This window comes from Pinus tabuliformis, chromosome 2_1, assembly GCF_031772625.1.
Source record: "Pinus tabuliformis cultivar Carrire ecotype Pingquan chromosome 2_1, CPIR1, whole genome shotgun sequence".
NCBI lineage: Eukaryota > Viridiplantae > Streptophyta > Pinopsida > Pinales > Pinaceae > Pinus > Pinus tabuliformis.
In genome coordinates this window covers 672524542-672536251 of record NC_142299.1, presented here as the reverse complement: position 1 = coordinate 672536251, position 11710 = coordinate 672524542, and positions in this window count along the sequence as shown.

Sequence of the window (11710 nt, the reverse complement as noted above, 5' to 3'; positions counted from 1 at the left end):
AGCGTTGTTGGTAATTTATATAGATCTATGCTCTCAATGTTTTCCTTTCGTCTGGTTAATGGTTTTTTCCTAACTATGGCCCACTTCTCTATATGGTGTCAATGGATTTCCTTCTTTGGGTTCTAGTGACAGGGACTCTTAATTTAATATAAGTTATAAATATGGTTTATCTATAATTTCATATGCATATGAAACTCACTATGCTCGAAATGATGTAGAAATGTAAGTATTTATGTTTCATTTGATTTTTTTGCTAACTTAGGGAGTTTGTAATGTACTTACGTACTAGCTGAAAGCCCTGCATGGATAATGTTGCAACTACATAATTGTTTGTATTTGCTTTAGTTCAGTAAATGAGGTGTTAAATTTAATTAAGAACATGTTTGGGTTGCAACTACATAATTGTTTGTATTTTCTTTAGTTCAGTAAATGAGTTGTTAAATTTAATTAATAACATGTTCGGTTTGAGGGTTCTCATACCTTCCATTCTTATTCAAAATTCTATTCCAATGGAAAGAATGGATGTAATGATTACATGTTCATGTAGTGTCCTGTGATTAGCGAGTGGTAGCCATACACCCTGGTTTCCTGTGCATTTATCTTTTCTTACACAATTGAGGATTCTAGTATGGTTTAGTATTCATGCATCTATTCTGATTGTTTCCTTTTCTATGAAGTGCTCTTAGAATGACAAGTTTTTCTTCCTAGCAATAACTAGTGCAGAGTTTGTTTTCCAGTTAATGTCTTGTAGATGATATACAGATCTAGAACTGATGCATGAAATCCCATGCATAGATACCATTATGTTTTCATGTGTTCATACAATTCTTATTTTACCAAGAATACTATAAAATATATATATATATATATATATATATATATATATATATATATATATATATATATATATATATATATATATATATATATATATATATATATATAATTAGGTACTCTATGCTGCAAATTTACTAAATTTGGTCCTTTAATCTGGAGCTTTTAACATTTATTCTGCAACTAGTTAGCACTCAGAGTTCACGTTATTTCCTACACCTAAAATGAAATACTATTTTATTGTCTAGAATAGTTTGCTGCTAATAATTTCTATCTACTGTAGTACCATCATATTCTTCTGCATCCATAGGAGAATACCAAGTATAAAGTAACTTAAATTAATCTTCTCTAATACACAACATTTATAATAGAAATAAATTGTTAGTAAACAAATAGAAGATGAAATTACTTTCTTCATTCATTACCACTCATATCATCATTACCTATTATATAAATCCTGTCATGCACACCACCCTAACATTTGATTTACAATCAAAAAAAACTATACATATATTCTAACCATAAATGCTATGCAAGCAATCATAATCTAACCAGAATTTTGCCAGTAGAATCCACTTGGAAGAACATTGTTTTCCTCCCAACGGTAGAACTGTTTCTACCCAGTTCACCCCCGAGTATATATTTCCTATCCAAGACATCAAAAACCCATTCATTCTTGAAATAGGCATTTTATGCCTTCTTTCCATGTGAGATTTTTTCTTAAAGCGATGTCCCACTTTATGGGAATTTTCCCTTTTAGCTAAAAGCCCGCTTTTTATCTTTAGCGACACTTTGTGGTAATATCAATTTAACATTTATCTCCAACTAAGTTCTTAATGGATCTTTCTCTCCCATCCATTAAGTTTATCTTGAATTCCTTCTAGGTTTTTCATTATGGGAAGGTTATCATAATATAATCTCATCTACGAGTGTTCAATTTCCAGATAATTCCAATTTATTACTTATTTATTTATAAAAAATTTATATATAGAATTAAATCATCACTCTACATACCTTTTCTAACTTCATTGTTTATCTTTAACACACAATAGAAAATACTAATGTTTCCAACAGGGGGTATTTCATATCCCAGTGGATGGGAGCTCGTCCATAGAATGACTAGTAGTTCAATTATTGCAAATAGGTGATTGATTGTGTATGGCAGAACTGTTTTAAGAGATTGAGTAGTGTAAAACTCAATATGGATGGTTGTCAAGATAATTTGGCATTTGTGGATCTAGGAAAGGATCCCTCATTTGTTGAAGATGTGGGAGTGGTCTTCTCATGAGGTTATGCGACAACTTGGGACGTTGTTCAGTAATTGACTTCGAGAGATCCATAATTTCGAGTTCGAGAGTAGAACTCGAGAATCCAGCTTCCAAGTACACCTTAACGAGGGCTATGAGACAACTTGATGGATTTTTCTCTATGCAATTTTGAATTTGTTTAAATAAGCTAATGAAGACTTTGGAAACATGAAGATCAAAGACAAGTACTCATTAGGGGAGGGACTTGGATATTTAACTCCTACTTGGCTTGTGCATATTGATTGATGTTCTTGATCATTAAATTTAATTATTGTGTGATTGTTAATTAGTTGGATCTCAAAGATTTAGTCCAAGTAATATAGCTCCTACTTTGGTGTTTAGTTGACATATTTTCTCAACTAATTAATTGTGTGGTTAAAATAGAATTTCTATCTTCAACCAATGATTGTTGTATTTATATGTGTAATTAATCTAATGTAAAATAAGTTTTGGTGTGCAATTGGTCTTTCAAATACAATTTCCCTCTGTCGATTCAAACATGACTTGCATTTCTAGTGATGCTTTAATACAGTACTCTTTCACAATTTTTCCAATATGTTAACCTAAATAACCTAAATACTCTGATTCCTCACCGGTCTATCGAGACTTCAAATGAATGACTATTAGAGTGTTTAGTTTTGATACCATTCAAAATGGTACACGACGGTGTCCATCACATACAACTACCAATTGTTGTACCATCCTTTTTTCATTTAGATGAGGGAAGAAAACAAGTAAATCAAAAGCAACCTGGATGCTCAAGTATGATTTTGTTTTACTTTACTATCCTCTCATTTAAATAGTGGTTAACTTCTACGAAAGTTGAATTAGATATTTACCCCAATGATATTATTGAAAAGTTCATATTCCAGTTATACAAAACGACCTAAACATGCGACTTAAACAAATTTTTGGCTTTTGCTTTTAATCCGTCGTCATCGATATTTGCCAACAACTTAAAAAAAAACCTGTATTCACTCAGTGTAAACATGATAAAAATCTATAAAAAAGAATAGTTAATGTTAAGAAAACATAGTGAAAACCACCAGGCATAAAAGTTTTGTTTAAGCTTATCATATGCCCATCAAGCAAACCCACTTCCAACCCTTGATACCTAATTTATGTCTATGGAAAGACACCCTTGCATTTTTGCATATCGCGTGTATCGACAAACATTTGTTTTTCTACACTTTTTATTTTGGAAGAGGATGCATTATGTAGTTAATGACGCAAGTATATTTCGTTGCTAAATTGACACTTTCGTATGTTTCATATATGGAATATTTATGCATTTTATAATTACACGTGTTATGGTTTTGTTTAAAAATGTTACATTATATGTATTTTATTTTATTAAATATTATGGATTTATTAAAATAAAAATTGAGTGAAAAATGTTATTTAAATAGTAATAAAATATTATAATATATAAGTATGGCGTTCAATTTGATAATATTCCATTAATATTATAATTTATAGCATGATTTCAATAATGCAGAATGATTTTCTTCTATAATATTTTTTTTTAAGTAAAAAATGAACACAATGAATCATTATGAACATGAGTTCTGATTATATTAACATATATTTTTTTCTAATTATATTAACATATATCTTTTATATTATAATATTATTTTCTTCTCACACATTATTAGTAAGAAATATAAGCTTTATCCACTTAACAAATTTTTAGGTATGAAATTATGGGTTTGAACCAAAGGAAGTTGATTTCTGAGTTTACAACTTGAACTTCTTATTAGGTTGAGCATGAAAGAAAATATATGAAGGAGATATACTACGTGTATTAGCTAAGGAAAATATATTGTAAAATGTTTTCTTTTATTTTCAGTAGTTCTTAAACTTAGCAAAACTATAACATGATTTTCTAGTAGATTTTAAAAGTAAAATAAGTAGTTTCATTATAACTATGTATACAAAATTGCAAATAGACAAAAGTGTGGTAGAAGCCTATCATATTCTCATGAATGAAGTGAAATCCTATTCTCAAAGTCATTAGTTTTGGGTCAAAGACAACTCTTTCTACTATAACTAAATAAATACCACTAGTTAGGGAAGAGGAACTAGGTTATTCTTGATTATGTCTATGGCAAGATAGACTTACATTTTTCGTAGTGGGTCTACTTCAAGGGTTTTCGAAAGGATAACCAACCTATTTTTAATGAGAAAAGCATGCTTCATCACCAAACTATAAAAATGATTATCAACACTTTCCTTATAAAAAATAGGTAGACAATATTGAATTATTGTTACGCATTATAATGGCATGCATAATGGATTTTATTAAGAAAATGCATGTTTGTATGCACTTCATTAAACACAATTGATGCTTAGAAAATAATTATTACATACACAATACTATGTAAATAATAACAAAATGCTATAAATATATGGGTTGCTAGCTACTTGTGTAGAATTTGTTTGGGGGTATATGTATGCATATTGTATTTGGTAGACTTCAAAGGTTTCTAATAGAGTAAAAATTATGTTTTTCTTGAGAAAAATATGCTTCATTACAAAACTAAAAAGAGAGCTATCAACATTTTTTTATTATGAAACAAGTACACCATATTAAATGATTGACATACATGATGGATATTTCCAAAAGAACATAGTTTTCTACACTATTATGAAATTCATCGACTTATTAAGAATATGGGATCTTGATTGTTTTTATTTGACACATATAGAATGTCACCTTTGAATGTTGTTTATTTCCACAATAACTCATAGCTATCACAATCCATGGTGCTTGTTAATGGTACATTCACTATTTTCTTCTATAATAAGATTATGCACTAAGAGCAGATATCGTGTACAACAATGAATAGTATCTACATATATATTGACATATATCTCTTATCACAATAACTTCAAAAACTAAACTAGTAAGGAACCTAGGCATCATATACTTAACACAATCTCGAAAAAAATAATTTCTACCTATTGTCACTGCGACAATGACCTTCCAAATTTTTTTCCTAAATCAATTTTGGAGTCTATGTGAACTATCGTTCTAATCTAACTTGTGTCATTATGTTGTTTTATTTTATATTCTTATCTTTTATCTAAGTTTCACATCTTCTTAAGTCAATGTTTTCTAAGTGTCCTCACCTTACCTTTAGAAGCACTTGTGTTTTCTTGTTTTAGGTTAGGTGAAGTCATAGCTTGTATTGACTTAGAAACTAGCCTTTTTCACCATGCATGCACACAAAAGGAAACAAAATAAATAAAAATAAGCTTTAAAGAAAAATCACACTTCAAGATGATGAAGAGTTGCTCTTGCCTTGAACACACTCCTTTGGGTTGAAGAACTATGCCCTCCTTGAGCGAACTCCTTCATGCTCAGCAAGTGAACCCTCCTTGGGCACATTCCTTTGACATGAAGACATGCACCCTTTAAAGTTTCATTCATGCACTTTCTTGTTTCATGTGGGTGCACTCCTAGAAAAAAGGAGCCCACTTCACTTCTCTTAAGTAACACATCCATTCGTCAAGAAGTGGCGAGCATGCACAAAGTGGATTTTCATGTAATCTCTTTATAATAAAACTAGATAATCATTATTTCTCATAATCATTCTCATCTCAATTGTGTGCACATCTTTGGATCAAGAAGCTCTTCATTGATCTTCATCCTAAGTAAGTTTTTCAAGTAAATTCTATTGGTTTCCTTGCTTGTTTTTGTCGTCAATCTTACTTTCCTTGTTGTAATTTATTTTCTTTCTAGTTTATTAACTAGTGTTTCAATTAATTATTTATGCTACTATCAAATTATTGTTGTAGGTTGTGACTCTGCATATTCTTCAACTCTTCATATTGGAGCCATGATCGCGACAGACTCTATAAAAACTTGTAGATCTTTCCTCTTCACATTTCTATCATTCTATCTTGTTTTTGAACTCATCCTTGATCCAGTTCATGACACAATGCACTTCTGGAAGCTGAAGCCCAACTAACTCAGAAAACTATGCCCAAGAAAGACAAGTTTCCTCAAGAGTGTACTCCTTCATCATGAAGAACTACACCCTTCTTCAGTGCATGAGCACATCATGAAGGCATGAGTGTTTTCCCCTTTGTCTCTTGAACATGCACCCTGGCGCCCTCCTTGTCTTCATGAATGCATGAGCGCACCTTGAAGGTATGAAGGCCCGAAACTCCAATCCTTCATCTCTTTAAAGTGCACACTTGTGCCCTCTTTTTCTCTTTGAGAATATGAGCAAACATTGAAGGCCTGAATGATCCTCCTTCATGCTTCATTAGTTTTCCCTGTGCCCTTGATGGTATCTCCCTCTTTCTCAAGCGCATGAGCACACCTCGAAGGTCCAAATGACCTTTGCACTTCCCTTCTTGCTTTGAAATTCTACCCTCCATGTGTTTATGCATATTTCACACCTGAAAAAGTAGCCATGTCCCGTCATTCATAGACTTATGATATCAGTTACAATTTTACGATTAGCTGAATATGGTTTTCAAAGTGAATGCTTGTAATAGATATAATATTCTGTAAAGCTAATCCTTGTTTCCATGAGTTTGATTCAAGAAACAGGTGTTTGAGCTGCAAGTAATGTTTCTCTTTCATCATATGTTGGAACGATGCCTCCCCCTACACATCAAGCAACCTCCAAAGAAGCCTAAGAAGAAATCACTAAGGAACTAGTTGAAGTTAAAATGCCTACCATTCCCACCTATGCAGATACACATTGCTTCACAGACAAGTCTATAAAGTTCCCATGGAAAGAAATGAAAGACACATTCATGTGGAAACAATTCACTAAAAATATGGAAGACTAGGAACGATACATTAATATCAAAAATTCCAGGATGCACATGATCGGATGTAGGTTCTTAGTCGTGCCTTGCATAGAAGTGATTGAATGGATTCTTACACACATGAATGATTCAGACCTGGTGCTTCGTAGCGAAAGTGGTGGTCAACTTGCCACCTATTATGGAGAAGATATGAAAACCTATTATAATATGTAAAGGCCCACAAAATATGGAAATACTAACTTTTACACTAGGTGGGCTGACCTAAACATGAGTGACATCATCAAATCTTGGTGTCGAGAGCCTGTTAAGTTCCATTAATGCCCATTTATAGTTTATCCAACTAGGATTGTCAGGGATGTGTATCAGTATCTCATTTCTATGTGTTGTAGACTCCATAGGCGAAAGAACACTGAAGTATTTGAAGAGGACTTGATATATATGCTTAACATGGTTGTTACATGCGGAAAAGTCTTCAATTTGGCATATATAATATCTTTTGATTTGCAACATCATGTTGGGAAGGATAAAGCATTTATAAGGTCAAAAAAGGCACCAAATTTCTAGATGTCTGCATTTTTATTAAATGGAATCTATGCAAGATATGCACTATGAAGAATGTATTAGAACTGGACTCCACAAGATACGTTTCCAATTTACTTCTACTGCAGGGTGTTGTCCGATTTGAGTTTTAGAGGGGCATATGAGAGGTTGGTAGAGGATTTCTTCACGATCATATTCCATATGATATATGATATCGATCCTCCTTATATGACTCATATTTTGAAGGAGTAAATGCATGATATTCTGGATTGGTTTTCTTCACTTGAAGGTACATACATCTGATCCTTTGGATGTCATATTTCTCCACATATCATGCCAATATATGTAACTAATAAGGTGGTCCTACAAGAAGTGGCTTATCAATTGAATAAACGGTTGCCAGGAGTTCTTCATAGAAGGAAGAGAGCTCCATGACCCACTTTCCCTTTGAGGATCATATTATATTATTTGAAGAGCCATAAGGAGATGGAGGGAAAAGTATAGGAGTAGGTAGCATTGTGAAAGGATTGGTTTCAAATAGGGATATTCATAAGTGTCTATTGCAGAAGATGATAGGGTCAAGAACTGGTACAATACAGTAACAAATACACATCCAAGAATTGAAGCTGGTTCTCCCTAAGCTTCACCAACTCAAAATGTGTAGGTATAGGAGGCACCACAAATAATTGCTCAAGTAAAGAATACAACTCCCGAAAAAAGGATCAAACATGAATCAATAGTAGAAAGTAGCAAGAAATGGAAATTTGATCCTTTGAATAAATAAGATATTCAAGTTGAACAAGAAGTAAAGAATACAACTCATAGAAAAAGGATCAAACATGAATCAATAGGAGAAGGTAGCAAGAAATGGAAAGTTGATCATTTGAATAAATAAGATATTCAAGTTGAACAAGAGATGAAAAAATTAGAGGTAAACATGAAAAAATAAAAATAGGAGAGTATGAGGTAGGAAGATTTACTTAGAGAGAAGCATGAGGAAGAAGAGGAAATAAGGAGAGTATATGAAGAACAAAAATGCCGTCGGAGGAGGAGGAAGAAACATAGAGGTTGGAAGAACAACAATTTATTTAGGAGATAGAAGAAGAGTTGGAGGAAGATGATTCCATCCAACCCATTGATGATGAACTAGGTTCTCCAAGAGAACCTCCTCTTACGAGTGGTCATCTACCATTTGGTGAAATGGGAATCACACCTCCACCTGAAAGACAAAGTCATGGATGTGTGCGATGTCACATTTGATGAACTAAACAAAAGGATCATATTAACAAAGGAAGAGATACTTCCCAAATGATCCTCAAAATCCACTCTTAGTGTCCACAGAAATGGTGATAACTGTTAATACTAGGATGGATCCCTGAGTAGTTATGTAGGCTAATGCTTCTTTTGCTACTGCAACACAAGATAACTCAAAGTATTCGTTGAATGAAAATGGATGACCGCGGAAAGAGTTAGTTGTATTAAAGAAATAAGAAGAACATCGCATTGTGAAAAACCATTGAGTATATTACTACAACTTCAATATGGTAGAACGACAATCAGCCATACAAGTGGAATTGGGGCCAATGAATGATACCATGGTACAATTGTATGATGAAATGATCCTTCTACATTATGTGGTGGCATCCCTTACTAGAATTCATAAGAAAGCACAAGAAGTCTTAAAACTCCTAAAAGTGGTGAACAAAGTTGTTGATCAAATCCAGGAATGGACTGCCAAATATTCAGATGCTCTGCAATGATGGGTTAGAAAGGAAAGAATTTTCGCTAAGATAGACAAATTACAATTGAGACTTTATCATCAGAACTACATCTGGCTTAGAGAACAATTGTCTAATACCGTTGCTACTTTTGGTTGACTATACAACAATTTTGAGTCTCTAGCACAAAAACATCGGATGCATTCAAGAGGATCACATGAAGAAATAAAAGGCAAGTAAATCATCCTTAAAGAAATGAGGCAATACATAAAAATATAAAGCAAGCATCACAAAAAGAAGGCTTGGATATCATCAAACACATTATTCTACAATATGCCATCACACCAGTCAAATCTCACATGAAAATGCCATGGCTATGGAATAGTGTACAGTCAAGATCAAAGGCCATACTGATAGAAGCATTGAATGTGAAGATGCAGTTTATAGGGGACTTGTTGGTTCAGTTCAAAGTCATGTCTATGGAGTTTAAAGCATGGCATGCATGCATTACAATGAACTCCATGAGGAAGCAATTAACTTATCAATTTGATGAAATTTTGTCCTATTAGTAGTTTTGTATCATATAGCCACCGTCTTATATGCGTTCTACCTTTTCTAATAGTTTGTATGTAATAAAGTCCAAGGCACACATGTGGGATGTAAAAATTCAAATGTGGAATGTAAAAGTTCATGTATAGAATATAAAAAGTTGTATGGAAGCTCATAGGTCATATAATTTGAGAAGTCATGAGGGAAAACAAAAGTCATTGTCATTTGTTATAAATAGCTCCTCATAACTTAAACAAAGGGCTTGGGATTCTTAGAGTCTTCCCTTGGCTTCTTTTGTAGTGCATAGGAGATAAATCATTCTTTGAAGAAACAAGTTGTGGATTCATGTTTTACTAATGGATCTAGTGTTTCAGCTATGTAATAGTGTACTTGGAATCTTTCATTTATAATTAGAAGCTCTACGAGCTAGCACTTCTTCATGCATGTATCATGGATGTAGTAAGACTATTCCTGTTATGTTTTCGATATATGCTGATTGAATTACATACTAATTTTAATGAACTATTTCGTTGCTTATATATGGACATTGTTGAATGAGTGTTATTATGCTTTCTTGATTGTCTTTTATCGTGTGAAAATTTTGAGGTAATCAACAAGCCTTTCCCATTACTCTTGAGTGTCCCTTAGGATAGTAATACTACTTCCCTAACGGATGCTCATATTCCTTTACAAATCGTGGAACTTCCCTATGCATATTACATTTGGTGTCACACAAAGCTTACATAGTTTCTTCCCCAAATAGTGTTTACAATCTTTTGTGTATGTATTGCAACCAAGGCACACCTCTAAAACCTTTGCAATGGTGGCCTAACCATATAACATGATGGGACTCCTATACCAAACTATGTGAGGTCTAATTGGGACCTCATATCAAGGAGACCCCCTTACATGTTGGTGGTATACATTACTGTGAACATTTTTGCACTAGAAGGAGGGCCAGATGACAAGGTAATCCTATGAAGTCTATTTGAATCCCTTACCTTTAATGGATTCATCCCAGATCATAATCTCGAGGTTTTTTTCTGAAGCTTTAGATATTTCAATCCCCATGGAATTTTTACATAGCTAGTCGCATTTGAAATTTGATGCCAAGGGTGCAACAACCATCCTTGATTACGTAATTTAGTTTTTTAAATTTTGTTTCTCAAGAGGAGTTTATTTTGAAGAAATCCTTGTGAGGATGTTTACTCGTACCTTGGATGGTCGTGCCAAGCAATGGTGTTATTATTTGACCACCCCTTCTATTTCTTCTTTTAGGTAATTATGTAATGAGATCCATCATGTTTTTGAGAAGTATGAATATCAAGATGTCCTTAATGAAATCAACCATCTTAGAGTGGAATTGAATGAATCTCTTGAACATTTTGCTGACTTGTTCCTTCATATTTGTTATGAATTTTTCGACAAGGATGTGGACTGGAAATTTTTTTATTATAAATTTTGCTTCATGGTCACGATTTCAAGAAAATATTTTGAATCAAATTCATCATTCACTCTCATTCAAAATGAATTTCAGCATCCTATAGAATAAATAGATATTTCATTTTTGCCTTATCCCCCTCCTTTTGATGTTCCATGTTTTGATCCTGAACTAATAAGTAAACCAGGAGATCAACTTACAAAAGAAGAATTAATATTTCTTTCACATTTTTCCCTGCATGATGATTTCCCTGACTCTATCAATCAATCATATTTAAGTCTTGATAATACTCTTGTTGACCCTGAACCCGTTAATCATGTTGAACCTTTGAATCACCATTATCCCAATCATTTCCTCTTTTCTAAACTCTATGGTGATGATTGTTCAATTTTCATGGATGAATCTTTGTTCCCACGGGAAGTTATAGATTTGTGAAAGTTTTAAATGAAGTCTGAAGTAGTTATCAAATATTTCCTTTTAGGTATATCTCCTTCTAATCAAGAAGATAACATGCTAGTTACTAAGGATTTTTT